Source organism: Gossypium arboreum, unplaced genomic scaffold (assembly GCF_025698485.1).
Source record: "Gossypium arboreum isolate Shixiya-1 unplaced genomic scaffold, ASM2569848v2 Contig00213, whole genome shotgun sequence".
NCBI lineage: Eukaryota > Viridiplantae > Streptophyta > Magnoliopsida > Malvales > Malvaceae > Gossypium > Gossypium arboreum.
In genome coordinates, this window is record NW_026440330.1 from 24,370 (window position 1) to 45,052 (window position 20,683).

Below are 20,683 nucleotides of genomic sequence, written 5' to 3' on the forward strand. Positions count from 1 at the left end.
ATCTATTTTAACTTTTAGCCTCATAAACTCAGTCCACGCCCCATTCCTATCCTTTCAATCTATAGCCATCAAATCACCTATAGCATTCCCCACATCCAGTGCCAGTTGACGATCCATGAATTCTATAGGAATATTATAAACTCGAAGCCACAACGGCATAGCCAAAACTCGTAATCAGCTATGTTCTTTCCCTTGACAAACGGGACCATTGAAAATAAGCATTTATCAAATAACCAAGGCATAAGATTGAGGATTCGACTCCGATCCTCCAAGCATCCAAATTTCCCTATGACAGCCCCTTCTTTCAACGCAACAAAGTCCACCTCTTCCTTAGTATACCACAAGGACCTGAACACTCTGTACATTGCTTCTCTGTTCGGATGCTCATTCGCCATAATCTTGCCTACGGCCCAAGAATCGAATCCTTGGGCGTTTTTACCGTTCTTTATGCATTTAACTTGGGCAGATTCGTCTTCCGAGAATTTTAACTTCCGCAAAAGCTCATTTAACTCATCCATCGATATTGTCGCACCAATATCCGGCCCTTCCTCCATCATCCCAAAGACTCTTCGCGGAGTCAACCCAGAGAAAGAGAGAAGAACCTGTCAAAAGAAAAAACTAAAAGAAAACCACGCTAGGGACAAGCAAACACGAGACCCTCTCGAAACACACCGACTACAAAAAAAAAAAGAAAAGCGGACACCCAAACTCGTGCAAGAATTACGAAAGCCTCAACAACCAAGACACAGCCACCGCAAAACTCAACAAGAAACCAAAGAAACCAATCAGAAAAGAATAAAAAACAACAAGACTAAAGGAAATTACTAGTCAAGAACCTACATAAACCATGCACCTTAATAGAAAAAGAAGGAAAAGATGATTTTTTCATACAGAAACGACAAAATAACGTAGAAAAATCAAGAGTAAAAGAAAAAAAAACCCAGACCTCGAGGGACCCACCACGAAAAAATCAAAAGAACATGCTACCAGGCGACATTCATGTGTCTGAAACAGGGACACTTTATGGTCCCGACACTTCTGCACCAACGGGGGCCCAAAATTAGCTTTGGTGCTCGACCCTCCCGCACATCCGATGCTCTAAGGTGACGATGCTGCCCGATGCTCCAACACATCAAAGGGACCGGTGGCGCCCTGATGGCCCAGTACCACGAGATGGCACACGTTGCCGATGGTGTACGAGGATACCGTACGACCGGGGGCCAAAGGTGCCGGAGGCTCTTCTTGCAAAAGGGGAGGGACAGGGACGATTCATTCATTGTTGGGTACCGAACATGCAGCAGTATCTGAATTCTAGCTTTGGGACGGTTCATTCATTATTGGGTACCGAACATGTAACGGTATCTGAATTCTACCTTTTGGGATGGGGGAGGGACTCGTTGCGTCATCCTGGGATGGATCATGGGATCATCATTGGGATGGATTATCCGAACATCATGGGAACCTAACCGGTGGTGGGGGGCACCGACATCCGGACATGCGATGGGCGTGGGCAGTGCCGTGGATAACCCCTGGCTGCTCAATATCACTTCCCCCCTAAAGAGCTAAAAAAACTTGGTCAATGTGCTACTAGTCGACATCCATGTATGCAAAGCAGGGGACGGAGTTTGAGATGTGCAAACGAGGATACTTTTTCAGCCCAACGATCCCGCACATCCTAGGCACCAAGGTGCCGATGTTGCCCGATGACCCACACCACTGGATGGCCTATGTTGCGGATGTTTCCCGAGGCTCCTGTACATTCCTGAAATAGGGGCAATTTTTTTACGCCACTTACACTTGGTATTTTTAATTGAAAATTTCTTCTGTTGGCCCAAAAGAAATACAAGAAGTCGAATGAAATATGGCATGATGGCACGGCAGAAAATTGAACAAGTGCCACGACCACGGCCTCCGTTGTGCCATGTTTCCTGAGGGGGCGACACGGCCAAGTGTTTAACTTAGAAATTTTTTCTGTTGGCCCAAAACAAAAGAAAAAAATACAAGAAGCCGAATGAAGTATGGCATGGCATGGCACGGCATGGTAGAAAATTGAACAAGTGCCCGGACCACCAACAGTTGGGAGCTCGCACCCGCACCACCACGGCCCCCGTTGTGCCATATTTCCCGAGGGGGCGGCAAGGCCAAGTGTTTAACTAACTCCTTACACTAAGTCCCTCACTTGGGGACCCCAAGGTCGGGACGTGCAAAAGAATAATGGGGGATCGGAAGGGAGATGAGGGGAGGGACGAATCAAAGCGACAAAGGGCTGAATCTCAGTGGATCGTGGCAGCAAGGCCACTCTGCCACTTACAATACCCCGTCGCCTATTTAAGTAAATGCGCAAAAGGATTCTGCGTTGCTTGGTGGGAATTACGCTCCAAGGAAGCACCGCGACTTGTCCGCCGTGGTCATTGCACCTCGACACGTGCCCTTGGGGCCAAAGGCCCCTCTGCTGGTCGGCAATCGAGGCGATGGGCGTGTCGTCGCTTCTAGCTCGGATTCGACTTAGAGGCTTTCGGTCATAATCCAGCAAGACGATAACCAGCGCATGCGGCTTTTCAGCGAAGCGCGATGACCAATTGTGCGAATCAATGGTTCCTCTCGTACTAGGTTGAATTACTATTGCGGACGCGGCCATCGGTGAGGGTAAACTAACTTTGTCTCACGACGGTCTAAACCCGGCTTACGTTCTCTATTGGTGGGTGAACAATCCAACACTTGGTGAATTCGCTTCACAATGATAGGAAGAGCCGACATCGAAGGATCAAAAAGCAGCGTCGCTATGAGCGCTTGGCGCCACAAGCCGATTATCCCTGTGGTAACTTTTCCGACACCTCTAGCTTCAAATTTGAAGGTCTAAAGGATCGATAGGCCACGCTTTCACGGTTCAGATTCGTCTTGGAAATCGAGAATCAAGCGAGCTTTTACCCTTTTGTTCCACACGAGATTTACATTCTCGTTGAGCTCATCTTAGGACACTGCGTTATCTTTTAATGAAGTGCCGCCTAGCCAAACTCCCACGACAATGTCTTGGCGGATTGGCGGCGAAGCCGACCTTGGGTCCAAAAAGAGGGCGTGCCCTCTCCGATTCACGGAATAAGTAAAATAACGTTAAAAGTAGTGGTATTTCAATTTAGCCGAGAGCTCCCACTTATCCTACACCTCTCAAGTCATTTCACAAAGTCGGACTAGAGTCAAGCTCAACAGGTCTTCTTTCCCATTGATTCTCGCCAAGCCCGTTCCTTGGCGTGGTTTTATTGGATAGTAGCCGAGACGGTGGGGATCTCGTTAATCCATTCATGCGCGTCACTAATTAAATGACGAGGCATTTGGCTACCTTAAGAGAGTCATAGTTACTCCGCCGTTTACCGCGCTTGGTTGAATTTCTTCACTTTGACATTGAGCAGGCGAAATCACATTGCGTGAGCATCCGAGGACCATCGCAATGCTTTGTTATAATTAAGCAATCGGATTCCCTTGTCCGTACCGGTTCTTAGTCATTGTTTGTCGCCGAGGAAGGCCCCGAAGGCCGTTCGATCCGATCCCCGGCGGCTTGGCGACCCGCTTTCACCGCGAAAAGCAGTCGAGCAATGCACCGGCAGTAAGCGGGTTCGGGACTAGGACCCGTGCCCCAGCCCTCGAGCCAATCCTTTTCCCGAGGTTACGGATCTATTTTATCGACTTCCCTTGCCTACATTGTTCCATTAACGGTGTTCACCTTGAGAACTGATGCGGTTATGAGTACGACCGGCGCGGACGACACTCGATTCTCCAAAGTTTCAAGGGCATTGAGGAGCACCGGACACCACACGACGTGCGGTGCTCTTCCGGCCATTGGACCCTACCTCCGGTGAGCCGTTTCGAGTGGGTAGGCCGTTAAATAGAAAAGATAACTCTTCCAGAGGCCCCCACAAGCGTCTCTGGACTCCCTAACATTGCCGTCGGCCGCCGCGTCCGGTTAGAATTTTAACCCGATTCCTTTCAAAGCTCATGTTGAGCGTGCTATCGGACGGGCTTCCCCGTCTCTTAGGATCGACTAACCCATGTGCAAGTGCCATTCACATGGAACCTTTCCCTCTTGACCTTCAAAGTTCTCATTTGAATATTTGCTACTACCACCAAGATCTGCACCGATGGCGCTTCTGCCGGGCTCGCGCCCGGGTTTAGCGTGACCGTCGCGCCCTCCTACTCATCGGGGCTTGGCCCTTGCCCGACGGCCGGTATAGGTCGGCAGGCTTAAGCGCCATCTATTTCGGGGCTAGTTGATTGGCGGTGAGTTGTTACACACTCCTTAGTGGATTTCAACTTCCATGACCACCGTCTTCTTTGTCTTAATCGACCAACACCCTTTGTGGGTTCTAGGTTAGCGATTGAGCACCGCAACCCGACTTCGGTTCATCCGCATCGCCGATTCGCTTACCAAAAATTGCCAACTTGGAGCTCTCGATTCCGTGGCACGGCTCAGCAAGCGACCGCACCGTCCTACCTATTTAATGTTTGAGAATAGGTCGAGGGCGTTGCGCCCCCGATGCCTCTAATCATTGGCTTTACCCGATAGAACTCGCTAAGGGCTCCAGCTATCCTGAGGGAAACTTCGGAGGGAACCAGCTACTAGTGTCATGGGTTGCGAAAGGAGACTTGGAACCATGACGGACTTGTGCGATTTATCACTTTTGAGGGAGGTCATTTGGCCCAATCAAACTAGTCCAGTGCTTGGAGAGATTGAAAGCCCATCTCCAGAGCTTGGCAAATATGGAAAGTAATCTTCAAAGATATGCTTGGCAAATATGGAAGGAGATCTTCAAAGATATGCGATCTTAGACTTTAATGTAATCTTTAAAAGATACGATTCTGTAATCTTAGAGATTTGATATCTTGATAGCTTTAGATCTTAGCCATTGATGTATTTCGATCTGTACCGTTGATGTTGGGAAGGCTCAACTATAAATAGAGGCCTCTCCCCCTCATTGTATTCATTCAGTGATTAATAGAATTTTGAGAGTATTCACTCAAACTTTTCTCTCAAGTGTTCTTATTTTTCTGTGGCTTTTGTTCATCTTTTGAGATTGTTCTTACTTCGTTCTTCTGCTGTTCTTTGTGCGTTCTTGAGAGGAGTTCCATTGAATCCTCATTGTAGCGAGATAGGCTGACTTAGGCATTTTTGAGCGAAGGATCCTTAATTGTTGCGAGATAGGCTGACTTAGGCATTTTTGAGCGAAAGAACGCTTGAGGCCGCACGGATTGCTTGGGAAAACTCTAAGTCCATGACAGTTGGTATCCGAGCCAGGTTTCGAAGACACTGTTGAACAATGTCGAAAGAAGCTGCTGAGAATGTTGATGGAATGGAGACTCATGGGAGGGCTAGGAAGGCTAGTCGTTCGAGGGACGTACTGTCGGCTTTGGAAGATCGAGTTGTCACTCTTGAAGAATCCGTGGGGGATGACAAGGAGAGGGTTGATGATATCGATGATAAAGTCAATGATGGGTTGCAATCTATGCAAGAGTAACTCAAAGAGTATGTGTTGGATAACATTGAGAAGATGACGAGTAGGGATGATGCCATCGAGACTATGATGGTTGGTAAGGCGATGCCATGGAGACTATGTTGTGACCTTGAAAGAGGAGATTGCGGAGCTCAAGGGTGAACTCACAATTTACAAGGCTGCTTTGGGCAATGGAGGGTTGGCTGCTGTCACACCCAAGCCCAGCGTGGATGTTCCCAAGCCAAAGGAGTTTAAGGGAACAAGGTCCGCAAGAGAAGTGGACAATTTCCTGTGGGGAGTCGAGCAATACTTTCGTGCCAAGGGCATTGCTGATGATGCCACTAAGGTAATTACTGCTGCTATGTATCTTACTGACATTACCTTATTGTGGTGGTGTCGTAGGTCCACCGATGTGAGACGTGGTGGGATAGAAATTAGAACTTGGAAGGAGTTTCAATACGAGTTCAAAGCGTAGTTTTACTGAGTATCCGAGGATGAAGCTCGGGCAAAGTTGCGTCGGCTTTAGCAACAAGGGCGTGAGGGGTATGTGCGGGAGTTTAGCGAACTCATGCTTCAAATTTCGATATGGGTGAGAAAGAGGCATTCTTTTCCTTCATGGATGGGTTGAAACCATGGGCGAAGCAAGAGTTACAACGTCGAGAGTCCAAGAACTTACCAAGGCCATGTGCATGTAGCGAGAATCGTTATTGAATTTGGTGGGAAGAAAGAGCAGGGCTGAGTCTTTCAAGCCCAAGTCCCAGCCAAAGGGAAATAGTGGGGGAGACAAAGAAAGGCCCCCTAGAAATGACAACGGTAAAAAGCCATGGGACAAAAGGAAGAGTGGGCCTATAAGGTGCTTTCATTGTGATGGACCACACATGATTAAGAATTGTCCAAAGAAGGTGGCGCTTTCCGCTGTGGAAGCGAAAGCAGAGTCAGATGTGGAGAATAACAATCTTGGTTCAATACTAGGGGGTGTTGAAGACAAGAGGAGTCATGGGCTGATGTTTGCGGACATCATGGTAGCTGGCAAAAAGTTGAATGCACTTGTCAACACAGGTGCGTCTGATTTATTTATGTCCGAAGGGGCTGCGCATAAACTTGGTCTCAAGATTGAAAATGATCAAGGGTCGAATTAAGGCGGTGAATTCGGAAAGTGTTCCAATTAAAGGGGTGCAAGGGAGTAAAACTCCAATTTGGCAATTGGACCGGTACGGCATCCATCAAGGTAATACCACTTGATGACTATGATTTTGTAGTTGGATTGAGCTTTCTTGATCAGGTTAATGCGACAATTTGTCCTTCCGTATTTTCATGATGATTTCAGATTTGAACCATCAATATATGGTGAGATTGACAAGAAAGGGGAGCCTCGAAGGGAAAATATTGTCCGCAATCCAATTTTCTAAGGGAGTACATAGAGATGAAGTCTCCTACTTAGCCACTTTGAAGCTTGAGGAAACCGGTAAGACCGTGGGTGAGATCCCTAAGGAAGTGGGCCAAGTATTACAATCCTTTCGAGATGTGATGCCTGAAAAGTTGCCAAAGAATTTGCCACCTAAGAGGGAGGTGGATCATAGGATCGAATTGGTGTCCAACATGGTGCCGCCAACTAGGGCACCATATCGTATGTCCCCACCGGAATTGGAGGAATTACGGAAACAGTTAAAGGAGCTTTTAGATGCGGGATTCATTAGGCCATCTAAATCTCCGTATGGTGCACTAGTGCTATTTCAAAAGAAACATGATGGGTCGTTACGGATGTGTATTGATTATCGGGCCCTAAACAAGATGCGTGACACCCAGGCAGACGTGCCCTCGGCCTAATGGCTTGGGGCGCAACTTACGTTCAAAGACTCGATGGTTCACGGGATTCGGCAATTCACACCAAGTATTGCATTTCGCTACATTCTTCATCGATGCGCGAGCCGAGATATCCATTGCTGAGAGTCGTTCTATATACTGCATAAAAGAACAACATCATCGACTTAATCGACACCGTGAACGGTGCGACGACAGGAGATGTGTCCCTTTTTTCATTTCGATTCCTTGGCGCGATTCGCGCCGGGGGTTTGTTCGTTTTGCATCGAAGAGGTTGATCCTGACATCTCACCCCACCCAATGGGCAGAGGGACGACAGGACCGGTCGCTCCGACACGCGGGGATGGCAACAGGCGACGATGCACCCGCACCACCTCCGATGTTGTATACAACGCGTTCACGGGTCGTTCTGCTAAGCAGGTTTCGACAATGATCCTTCCGCAGGTTCACCTACGGAAACCTTGTTACGACTTCTCCTTCCTCTAAATGATAAGGTTCAGTGGACTTCTCGCGACGTCGCGGGCAGCGAACCGCCCACGTCGCCGCGATCTGAACACTTCACCGGACCATTCAATCGGTAGGAGCGACGGGCGGTGTGTACAAAGGCGGGGGCGTAGTCACGCGGTGATGACTCGCTTACTAAAATTCCTCGTTGAAGACCAACAATTGCAATGATCTATCCCCATCACGATGAAATTTCAAAGATTACGGGCACTGTCGGCCTAGGCTATAGACTCGTTGAATACATCGATTATGTAGCGTCTGACCTGAGAACATTTAAGGGCATCACGGACTGTTATTGCCTCAAACTTCCGTGGCCTAAAAGGCCATAGTCCCTCTAAGAAGCTAGCCACGGAGGATCACCTCCGTGTAGCTAGTTTGCTGTTGAGGTCTCGTTAGTTAGCGGAATTAACCGGACAAATTGCTCCACCAACTAAAACGGCCATGCACCAACACCCATAGAATCGGGAAAGAGCTCTCGATCTGTCAATCCTTACTATGTACGGACACAGTAAGTTTCCGTATTGAGTCAAATTAAGCATGAGCTCCCTCTCGTGGTGCCCTTACATCAATTCCTTTAAGTTTCACCTTGCGACCATACTCCCCTGGAACCCAAAGACTTTGATTTCTCATAAGGTGCGGTGGAGTCCTAAAAGCAACATCCGCCGATCCACAGTCGGCATCATTTATGGTTGAGACTAGGGCGGTATCGATCGTCTTGAGCCCCCAACTTTCGTTCTTGATTAATGAAAACATCCTTGGCAAATGCTTTCGCGATTGTTCGTCTTTCATAAATCCAAGAATTTCACCTTTGACTATGAAATCTGAATGCCCCACCGTCCTGTTAATCATTACTCCGATCTTGAAGGCCAACACAATAGGATCGAAATCCTATGATGTTATCCCATGCTAATGTATACAAGCATAGGCTGCTTTGAGCACTCTAATTTCTTCAAAATGCAATGTGGGAGGATCGACCCGACCAATTAAGGCCGAGGCGCATCATGCAGTGGTGAGACAGCGGTAGGTGCTCAAGTGAGGCGGACCGGCCGACCCACCCCTAAGTCCAACTACGAGCTTTTTAAGCGCAACAACTTAAATATCGCTATTGAATTGGAATTATGCTGTTCTTGCGGCACCAGACTTGCCTACAATGAATCCTCGTTAAGGGATTTAGATTGTACTCATTCAATTACAGGACTCATAGAGCCCGATATTGTTATTTATTGTCACTACCTCCCGTGTCGGGATTGGGTAATTTTTGCGCTTTCTTGCCTTCCTTGGATGTGGTAGCCGTTTCTCGGGCTCCCTCTAGGAATCGAACCCTAATTCTCCGTCACCGTCACCACCATAGTAGGCCACTATCCTACCATCAAAAGTTGATAGGCGAAATTTGAATGATGCATCACCGCACAAAGGCCTTGCGATCCGTCGAGTTATCATGAATCATCAAAGCTACGGGCAAAGCCGCGTCGACCTTTATCTAATAAATGCATCCCTTCGAAGTCGGGGTTTGTTGCATGTATTAGCTCTAGAATTACTACGGTTATCGAGTAGAAAATACCATCAAGCAAACTATAAGCGATTTAATGAGCCATTCGCGGTTTCACGGTCTGAATTTGTTCATACTTACACATGCATGGCTTAATCTTTGAGACAAGCATATGACTCTTGGCGGGATCAACGGTAGCATTCCTTGGCGACGTCGACCTTTGCATGGCTCTCAACATGCCGCATGAGCAGCGAAGAGGCCATAACGAGCACGAGCATCGTCCGTGTCAAGAGACAAAATGCATAGGCATCGAGAGACAAGGGCCTAAACCCTACTCTCAAAATATTTTCCACATCCGAAAGCGCGAGCGAGCACCGGTGCAAGCGAGACCACACCGATTTAATGGGGCACACTCCGGACATAGGGCACGATTGTGGTCCACCACGCAGCCCAAAGGGCACGAGATGGAGAAGGGACGACAACACATCCATAATTCCATCGGCTTAATGCGCAACCACGGGATCCGATCGCACCCTTGGGTTCAATTAGAACAAGGGATTCAATGAAGAGGAGTGTGGCTCGACGATTCGATGTGGGTAGCATGGAGCCCGCCAATACACACAACAAAACACCACTCATATGCCCATTGCGTACTAGTAGTAGCACCCACGCACACCGGCCAACAACCCACCCAACCAATGTATTGATAGGGGAGCGGAAGGAACAATGAAAGCGAGGGCACACTATAAGCGCAGCACGAGAACTACAAGGGACAAAATCCCTTTGGGACTTGGTCGAGCCAAGGCCAGAGCTTACAAACTCAACTTACGCCCCCAGGTGTGCCGAATTGCCGTCAAAGGACTTGAATCTTTGGGGTCACGGGCGACTTGAATGCAGAGCAAGGGCTTGGCAAGGCCAAAGCGCAGATGGTCGCCGACTTGGGAGGCACAAGGCGTCCCTAACATGACAGGGGAGAATGGGCAAGCCAAGCTCGAGCCCATAGCAATGCATAAGCCACCCGGAGATCTTTGCCCGATATAGGAACTTGGTCACAGAGTCGTTGGCTACATTTCTATAGGCACGGGCTTGACCATCGAAAAATCATCACCCGGCCACTAGCGCTGCGATCGACCCACCAGTGGGTGAGTCATTCTTGGGACTATCAGACCCAGGGAGGCTGGACGCACCCCACCTCCGGTTTGAGGGGGCCACGTCGAGGGGCGGATCTCTACCCTTAAAGAGCTAAAAAACTTCGTCAATCTGCTGCGAGGCAACATTCGTATGTCGAAGCGGGGACACTTTTCTTTAGCCAAGACATCCGAGGCACCGGGGTGCCCTGCGCTCGAGGCACCTTTCACATCCAGCGTCCTAGGTTGCCTATGGTGTCAGGGCTCCGCACATCAAGCACCAAGGTGCCAATCTTGCTCGAGGCTCTGCAGACATCCGAGGCACCAAGGTGCCGATGGTGCCCGAGGCTCCCGCAGCGACCAAGGGCCTAGGTTACCGATGGTGCCCGAGGCTCCGGCATGACCAAGGGCCTAGGTTGCCGATGGTGTCCGAGGCTCCCGCACATCCAAGCACCAAGGTGCCGATGGTGCCCGAGGCTCCAAGCCGCGACCGGGGGCCTAGGTTCTGGATGGTGTCCTGTGCTCCGCACATCCAAGCACCAAGGTGCCGATGGTGCCCGAGGCTCCCGCACGACCAAGGGCCTAGGTATCGATGGTCCTGAGGCTCTCGCACGACCAAGGGCTTAGGGTGCTGATGGTGCCCGAGGCTCTTTCACGACCAGGGGCCTAGGGTGCCGATGGTGCCCAAGCATCCCGCACGACTAGGGGCCTAGGTTGCCGATGGTGCCTGAGGCTCCCGCACGACTAGGGGCCTAGTTTACCGATGGTCCCGAGGCTCCCGCACGACCAGGGGCCTAGGTTGCCGATGGTGTCCAAGCTCCCGCACGACCAGGGGCCTAGGTTCCGATGGTGTCTGAGGCTCCCGCACGACCAGGGGCCTAGGTTGCCGATGGTGCCCGAGGCTCTCCCACGACCAAGGGCCTAGGTTGTCGATGGTGCCCGAGGCTCCCGCACGACCAAGGGCCTAGGTTGCCGATAGTGTCCGAGGCTCCTGCATATCTAAGGCACCAAGGTGCCGATGCTGCTCGAGGCTCTCTTACCATTAACGTCCTAAGTGGCCTAGTTGTGCGTCCAAGGCTCCAGCACATCCAAGCAGCAATGTACGGATGCTCCGGCACCATCGACGTCCTTGGTTACCAATGGTGCCTGATGTTCCGGCGCGACCAATGGCCCATGGTGCCGGAGGCTCTTGTTCCGAAAGGGGAGGGACCGGGATGGTTCGAAAGGGGAGGGACCGGGACGACTTGTAGCATGGTTTTCTATATTCCGGGATGGCTCACCGGAGCACTGCCGGGAAAACTCGCCGGACCACCGCCGGAATAGATCATCGGAGCACCGCCAGGAACCTAACCGGCGATGGGGGGCACCGACGTCTGGGCATGAGATGGGCGTGGCGAGTTCCTGGACAACCCTGTTAAGCAATATCACCTCCCCTAAAGAGCTAAAAAACATGGTCAATGTGCTGCAGGCGACATTCATGTGTCTGAAACAGGGACACTTTATGGTCCCGACGCTTCTGCACCAACGGGGGGCCCAAAATTAGCTTTGGTGCTCGACCCTCCCGCACATCCAATGCACCAAGGTCTCGATACTGCCCGATACTCCGACACACCGAAGGGACCGGTGGCGCCAGATATTGACACCACAGGATGGCACAGCCGATGGTGTCTGAGGATCTGCGTCTGACCAAGGGGCCAAAAGGTACCGGAGGCTCTTCTTGCAAAAGGGGAGGGACAGGGACGATTCATTCATTGTTGGGTACCGAACATGCAACGGTATCTGAATTCTAGCTTTGGGACGGTTCATTCATTATTGGGTACCGAACATGTAACGGTATCTGAATTCTACCTTTTGGGATTGGGGAGGGACTCGTTGCGCCGTTTTGTATATCCCGGGATGGATCGCCGGATCATCGCTGGGATGGATCGTCGGAGCACCGCCGGGAACCTAACCGGTGGTGGGGGGGCACCGACGTCCGGGCATGCGATGGGCGTGGGCAGTGCCCTGGATAACCCCTGGCTGCTCAATATCACTTCCCCCCTAAAGAGCTAAAAAAACTTGGTCAATGTGCTACCAGTCGACATCCATGTGTCTGAAACAGGGACAGGTTTCAGATGTCTGAAACAGGGACACTTTTTTCAGCCCAACGCTCCCGCACATCCGAGGCACCAAGGTGCCGATGTTGCCCGATGACCCGTACCACGGGATGGCCTACGTTGCGGATGTTTCCCGAGGCTCCCGTACATGCCTGAAATAGGGGCAATTTTTTTACGCCACTTACACTTGGTATTTTTAATTGAAAATTTCTTCTGTTGGCCCAAAAGAAATACAAGAAGTCGAATGAAATATGGCATGATGGCACGGCAGAAAATTGAACAAGTGCCTGGACCACGGCCCCCGTTGTGCCATGTTTCCTGAGGGGGCGGCACGGCCAAGTGTTTAACTTAGAATTTTTTCTGTTGGCCCAAAAGAAAAGAACAAGTACAAGAAGCCGAATGAAGTATGGCATGGCATGGCACGGCACGGCAGAAAATTGAACAAGTGCCCGGACCACCAACAGTTGGGAGCTCGCACCCGCACCACCACGGCCCCCGTTGTGCCATATTTCCCAAAGGGGCGGCAAGGCCAAGTGTTTAACTAACTCCTTACACTAAGTCCCCCACTTGGGGACCCCAAGGTCGGGACATGCAAAAGAACAATGGGGGATCGGAAGGGAGATGAGGGGAGGGACGAATCGAAGCGATAAAAAGCTGAATCTCAGTGGATCGTGGCAGCAAGTCCACTCTGCCACTTACAATACCCCGTCGTGTATTTAAGTCATCGCAAAGATTCTACCGCCGCTCGGTGGGAATTACGCTCAAGGAGGCGCTGCGACTTGTCCGCCGAGGTCATTTGCACCTCGACACGTGCCCTTGGGGCCAAAGTCCCCTCGCTGGTCGGCAATCGGGCGACGGCGCTTCTAGCCGGATTCGACTTAGAGGCGTTTAGTCATAATCCGGTAGCATGGTAACCAGCGCCGCGGCTTTTCAACCAAGCGCGATGACCAATTGTGCGAATCAACGGTTCCTCTCGTACTAGGTTGAATTACTATTGCGGCGCGGCTATCGGTGAGGGTAAAACTAACTTTGTCTCACGACGGTCTAAACCCACTCACGTTCCCTATTGGTGAGTGAACAATCCAACACTTGGTGAATTTCGCTTCACAATGATAGGAAGAGCCGACATCGAAGGATCAAAAAGCAAGCGTCGCTATGAGCGCTTATCGCCACAAGCCGATTATCCCTGTGGTAACTTTTCCGACACCTCTAGCTTCAAATTTTGAAGGTCTAAAGGATCGATAGGCTACGCTTTCACGGTTCGTATTCGTACTAGAAATCGAGAATCAAATGAGCTTTTACCCTTTTGTTCCCACGAGATTTACATTCTCGTTGAGCTAATCTTAGGACACTGCGTTATCTTTTAATGGATGTCTTTGACCAAACTCTCCACGACAATGTCTTCCGCTTGGATCGGTAATTTGAAGCCTACCTTGGGTCCAAAAGAGGGCCGTGCCCATCTCCGATTCACGGAATAAGTAAAATAACGTTAAAAGTAGTGGTATTTCAATTTACCGAGAGCTCCCACTTATCCTACACCTCTCAAGTCATTTCACAAAGTCGGACTAGAGTCAAGCTCAACAGGTCTTTCCCCACGATTACGCCAAGCCCGTTCCTTGGTCGTGGTTTCGCTTGATAGTGAGCGGGGACAATGAGAATCTCGTTAATCCATTCATCGCGTCACTAATTAGATGACGAGGCATTTGGCTACCTTAAGAGAGTCATAGTTACTCCGCCGTTTACCCGCTTGGTTGAATTTCTTCACTTTGACATTGAGCCTTTGGTAGAAATCACATTGCGTGAGCATCCGCAGGACCATCGCAATGCTTTGGTTTAATTAAACGATCGATTCCCTTGTCCATACCGATTCTGAGTCGATTGTTCGTCGCCATGAAAGGCCCTGAAGAGCCGTTCGATCAAATCACCCGACCAAACGCGCGGCGACCAGCTCTCACCAAAGCAGCTCGGCGAGGTAATCTTTGGCGGTGGCGAGTTGAGGCCCAGGACCCGTGCCCGACCCTCGAGCCAATCCTTTTCACGAGGTTACGGATCCATTTGCCGACTTCCCTTGCCTACATTGTTCCATTGACGGTCGTTCACCTTGGAACTGATGCGGTTATGAAATCGACCGGACGCGAGACGGCACTCGGTCCTCAGATTTTCAAAGGGCACGGGCTGCCGGACACCACGCGACGTGCGGTGCTCTTCCGGCCATTGGACCCTACCTGGTGAACCGTTTCCATGGTGGACGGTAGTTAAGCGTAAAAGATAACTCTTCCGAGGGCCCCGTCGGCGTCTCGGACTCCCTAACATTTGCCGTCACCGCCGCGTCCGGTTCGAGAATTTTAACCCGATTCCTTTTGAAGCTCATGTTGAGCGTGCTATCGGACGGGCTTCCCGTCTCTTAGGATCGACTAACCCATGTGCAAGTGCCGTTCATGGAACCTTTCCCTCTTGACCTTCAAAGTTCTCATTTGAATATTTGCTACTAATACCAAGATCTGCACCGATGGCGCTCCGCTTGGGCTAGCGCCGGGTTTCTTGGCGACCGCGCGCCCTCCTACTCATCGGGGCTGGCCCTTACCCCGTCGGGTATAGGTCATGGCAACAAGCGCCATCCATTTTAGGGCTAGTTGATTGGCGGTGAGTTGTTACACACTCCTTAGCGGATTTCAACTTCCATAACCACCGCCCTGCTTGTCTTAATCGACCAACACCCTTTGTGGGTTCTAGGTTAGTCTTGTGATTGGGCCTTTGTAACCCGACTTAGGTTTATCCGTATTGCCGTTTCGCTTACCAAAAATGGCCCACTTGGAGCTCTCGATTCAGTGGCGGCTCAGCAAGCACCACACCGTCCTACCTATTTAAAGTTTGAGAATAGGTCGAGGCGTTCGCCCCGATGCCTCTAATCATTGGCTTTACTCGATAGAACTCGCTAAGGGCTCGGCTATCTTGAGAAACTTGGAGGAACCAGATACTAGGCAGTTCGATTAGTCTTCGCCCTATACCCAAGTCAGACGAGCGATTTGCGTCGAGATCGCTGCGGGCCTCCACGAGTTTCCTCTCGCCGCCCTTCAGCATAGTTCACCATCTTTCGGGTCCCGACAGCATGCTCTCCTCGAACCCTTCTCCAAAGATCAAGGTCGGTCGGCGGTGCACCGTGAGGATCCCGCCAATCAGCTTCCTTACGTCTTACGGGTTTTCTAGCCGATTGACTCGCACACATGTCGAGACTCCTTGGTTCGTGTTTCAAGGCGGGCGAATGGGGAGCCCGCAGCCGACGCCTTGAAAGCGCAGGTGCAAAAGCCGCCGAGGCGGCGTCTTTGTGTGATAGCCCCAAATTGACCCTAGTCGGGAAGTGGTTTGGGACCACAAAACTGAGTTAAAAAATAATTAAATATTGAATTCTGTGTTTATTATCTGTGTATATAGGCATGTGTGGAAATTTTGTGTTTGAATTTTGAAAACTGTAAGTGAATTTTGCTAAATAGGACTTGTGTGAGAAAACTTAGAAATGTGCTAGGCAATTGTTGAAGTGGCCTATTGATGCATGCTAGAAAATGTTGTCCTTGCATGTCAAATTGCCCAATTTATTCTATAGTGGCCGGCCAAGATGGATGTTGATGGGCAAATATATATGTTTAATAGATATTAAACTAAGAAGTGGCATTAATTTAGATAAAATAATATTAGTTACATAAAGTAAAGAAAACAAAGGTGAAGGAAGACTTATCTACCATCTTCTTCATTAGAAATTGAGAAAAAGAGATTAAAAAAAAGAAACCAAGGCATTCGGCCATGGCAATTTGGATGGAAAGGTATGCATTGTGTTTTTTATTCAAATTGATATTGAGATTTAGTTGATATGTGTATAGTCTAGCTAACCCATGGCAAAATTCATGGATTCAAAGTTGGGAGGTAAGATTTGGAAGTTGCCGTATGTATGGGTATATATATATGCACTTTGGAAAGGAGATTTTTGTGTCATTGAGTTCTTGTTGTTATGTGTGTATGTGCATGAGTATTCGGCCATGCTATAGAATTCATGTTGCAAAATGATAAATGCTTGGTACATTCAGCTATATGGGTTAATGGAATTGCTTAAGTTATTTGTTAGTTTCTTTTAGGAGAATTGGGTAATTGTTAAAGCCAAATGAGTTAAGATGGATAGGGAATACAAAATTTATGTTATGTGATAATTTGAATAATTGACCAAAACATGGAAGGAAGGGTCAGATTTATAAATTATGTTTTAGGGTGAAAGGTATAATGAAAGTTGTATTAAGTTAATGTGCATACTTTAATCTAAGTGTTGAGAAGTATTCGGCTAAGATAGTTAAAAGGTGGGTGTTGCCGATTTTTAGATTTAGATTATGGGAGTGGCTATAATGGGCATTAAGATGGTGAACTTAAGAAATATTAAGTAGATGATATAATTGAAGGGTGAAGTGGCTAATAGGGACTTTTAATGAAATTATGCCAAGTAGAATGTATCATGAAGTGAATAAAAATGCCAAATTGTGCTTATATGTATAATCGGCCAAGGAAGCATGATATGAAGCTTGATAGGCTTGAGAGATGAATGACCGAATGAGCTATAGGTCATGTATGGGTTAATTTTATGCATATGTGTGTGTGTGGCATTAGTAGTTAATGGCATTCGGCATTATTTAACAAATTAGAAATGAATGCTTAAAAGTTAAATAGGTCGCCCTAGTGACCGAATGTGTTAAAAGCTAATATATGGACAAATGATCTGAATGAATTGGTTTTTGAAATGTATATGGTTGCCGTATGTGTGTGTTTGATTGAGAAGTAAATTTGTTTGATTTAGCTCAAGAGCTTAAAGGATCAAAGTTGGACAAGGGGAAAGAAAAAGTAATTGAATAGCCGTTGAAGACGTTCGACAACATCCGAGGTAAGTCATTAAGCATATGTTTGATGTCAATTTGAATGAGCATGATATTTATGCGATTATGTTCAATAAAACGAAATGTATATGTATGGAATGATGACATTGTTGAATGTAAAAAGGTAGTGAATGTGTAGGGTGTTTGGTTTCGGCACTAAGTGTGCGGGCATTAAGTGTGCATGGTGACGAGATTGGCACTAAGTGTGCAAGCTTGAAATGTATGGCACTAAGTGTGCGAGCTTAAATTATATGGCACTATGTGTGCGAGCTTAAATCACATGGCACTAAGTGTGCGTGATCGATTATTAAGCACTATGTGTGCGAACTTAATACATATCTTCGATCGATTATTTACATGGAGGGTGTGACTTTATCGAGTTGATCATGGACAGCGGGAAGAGTAAGTACCTTGAGCTCATGGCGAATATGCGCTATGTTCATGCTCGGGGTTGAGCTTGGTAAATTTTAAATCTATGTGATGATTACAATTGCAGTCACGTAAATAAGGCATCATGGAATAGATGAAAGTTCATTTATTTGCATGATTGTGGTGAAAATGAGTTGATGTATGGAAATGCCTCAATTACCCTATTGAATAGTATATGAAATGTCATTGGGTGAATTGGTATGAGATTGAACCGAAAGGTTCAAGGGACTATGGTATAGTTCGGTATTGATGGAGTACTTAGCCTCGTTTCATTGTTTCACTTTGTGATAATTTTGTTAATGGATGATTGTGGAATGCTTATGACTTACTGAGTTATATACTCACTCGGTGTTTGCTTGTCACCTATTTTAGGTCTCTTGGACTCGTCTCTTTTTGTGTGCTCGGAACCGTCATCGAAGTCATCACTGCCGTGAGCAATCTTTTGGTATTGTCTTCTTAGTCGATCTAGGAGAACATTTGGCATGTATAGGCTCTTTTGTTTTGTTGAATTTTGGGTTGTAAACTTTAAGCCATGCGAATATGGCCTATGTAATTAGGTTGAGTGTGGTTCTAAAACTTATAGTCATGAGTCTTAGAAATCTTAATTTTGATAAGGTGGTCATAATTTGTGTTATGTATGATGGATTATTAGTTAGGTCATGGAAGAATTATGAAATAGGCATCATTTGCTTTCGTAACAGATGCTAACAGCAGCAGTGATGTGAGATTGAAAAATCACTAAAAATAGTAGAAGTGGAATTAAATAGTGAATAAATTATGTAATTGAACCTTGATGAATCTACTTTCATGTGGAAGAAACGAAATAGTCACATTAGTTGGATTTTAAGAGATATTAAAGTTTTCGCAAAACAGGGCCAGAACGCTTTGTGGATCCCCTGTTCCGACTTTGAAAATTCATTATAAACTAACCAGAGAGAATTAGAAGTTATTCTTTATATGTACAGATTTATTTGTGAGTCTAGTTTCTTTAGAAACAAACGACATAAGTGTTGGAGCCCTGTACAGGAAGATATCCAAGTCGTAATGCGTAAAAGTCAGTGTAGTCAAACCCTAAAACAGGGGAGGATTTAACTAATAAACTGTACTAATTGGCTAGACCAAAAATTCTAGAAAAAATTTTTTAAATGGAATTATGAGTCTAGTTTCAGGAAAAATTTACGGAACTGGTTTTCAAGTTCTGGAACTCGAGATATGATTTTTAAGGTGACAGTGACGCAGTTAGCTAGCTTTGCCAGAGCGAAAAAAAAAAATATAAAGGGAAATAAGTGAAGTAAGCCAGTAACACCTCGTGTTCAACTCGATGTGATCACGAATTCGGGGTGTTACATGCTGGATCCCACGATCGAGGCGACGACGTCTCCACAAGCATATCAAAGACCGGGCTTGGGCACGCCACGACCAGCGTCGGTCCACGCCCGAGCCGATCGGCGGACCGGCTCTCACCGTTCCACATCCGGCCAAGGCGCATCGTCGGCCCCATCCGCTTCCCTCCCGACAATTTCAAGCACTCTTTGACTCTCTTTTCAAAGTCCTTTTCATCTTTCCCTCGCGGTACTTGTTCGCTATCGTCTCTCGCCAGATTTAGCCTTGGACGGAATTTACCATGATTAGGTGCATTCCCAAACAACTTGACTTCGTGAGCAGTAACCGTGGTGCGACAGGTCCGGGCACTATGGGGCTCTCACCCTCTCTGGCGCCTTTCCGGGGACTTGGGCCCGTCCGCCGAGGACGCTTCTCCAGACTACAATTGAGCAGCGGTGGCGCCCGATTCTCAAGCCGGGCTTTTCCCCGTTCGCATCATTACTAGGGAATCTTGGTAAGTTTCTTTTCCTCCGCTTATTGATGTGCTTAAACTTCGTGGGTAATCCCGCTTTGACACAGAATCGCGATGCGATGCGAAAGGGTTTAAGGGTCTCGATCGACAAACGCGCACGACATCGAGCGAGGTTGCTTACAAAGACATTACCACCGATTGTCGCGATGATTATGCCGTTGAGGACTCCAATTTAGGCCAACCGCGGCTATGGCGCACGGAGGCCAATTTCGCCATGGTCCAACCGAGTCGAGGATCGGGTTGGATGGGGCGACGATGCGTGACACCCAGGCAGACGTGCCTTGACCTAATGGCTTGGGGCGCAACTTGCGTTCAAAGACTTCGATGGTTCACGGATTACGCAATTCACACCAAGTATCGCATTTCGCCTCGTTCTTCATCGATGCGAGCCGAGATATCCGTTCGAGAGTCGTTTTATATACTTTGCGACAAAAGAACAACATCATCGAAGCAACGACACATGAACGGTGCGACGACAAGAGATGTGTCTGTGACAGCCCTAAATTGGCCCTAGTCGGAAAGTGGTTTCGGGACCGCTAAACCGAGTCATAAAAATAATTAGCTGTCATATTTGATGCTTATTATATGTATATATGCATGTATGAAAATTTCATATTTGAATTTTGTTGTATTGTAGGTGAATTTTAGTAAATAGGACTTATGTGATAAAAGTTTGAAATGTGATAGAACAAAACATAAGGACCTATTAGTGCATGTAAGAAAAAGGGGGGACTTGCATGTCAATTTTTCCCCCAAATTAGTAGTGGCCGGCCATGCTATGGGTGGAAACATGTCTCCAACATGTTATGTTAATAGTGTATGTAGGAAACAATTAAATAAAAAGCTAGCATTAAAGAAATGGAAAAAAAAAGGGGAAATGATGAACAAAGAGAAATGGTCTCATGCATGCCCCCCTTGTTGCCGTGAGTTGAAGAAAAGAAAAAAAAACAAAAAAAGAAAGTGTTCATC

At 47.8% G+C, this 20,683-nt stretch overlaps 1 non-coding gene and 2 pseudogenes across 1 annotated transcript; all 3 read right to left on the reverse strand.

Moving 5' to 3' along the window:
- Positions 1–7,279: 7,279 nt before the first annotated feature.
- On the reverse strand, positions 7,280–7,435 carry LOC128288415 (5.8S ribosomal RNA). Its single transcript, XR_008278744.1, has one exon. It is a non-coding gene; the product is annotated as a 5.8S ribosomal RNA (ribosomal RNA).
- Positions 7,436–13,153: 5,718 nt separating this feature from the next.
- LOC128288421 (28S ribosomal RNA) lies at positions 13,154–19,765 on the reverse strand (annotated as a pseudogene).
- A 209-nt stretch (positions 19,766–19,974) lies between these two features.
- Positions 19,975–20,125, reverse strand: LOC128288416 (5.8S ribosomal RNA; annotated as a pseudogene).
- Between the last annotated feature and the right edge of the window lie 558 nt (positions 20,126–20,683).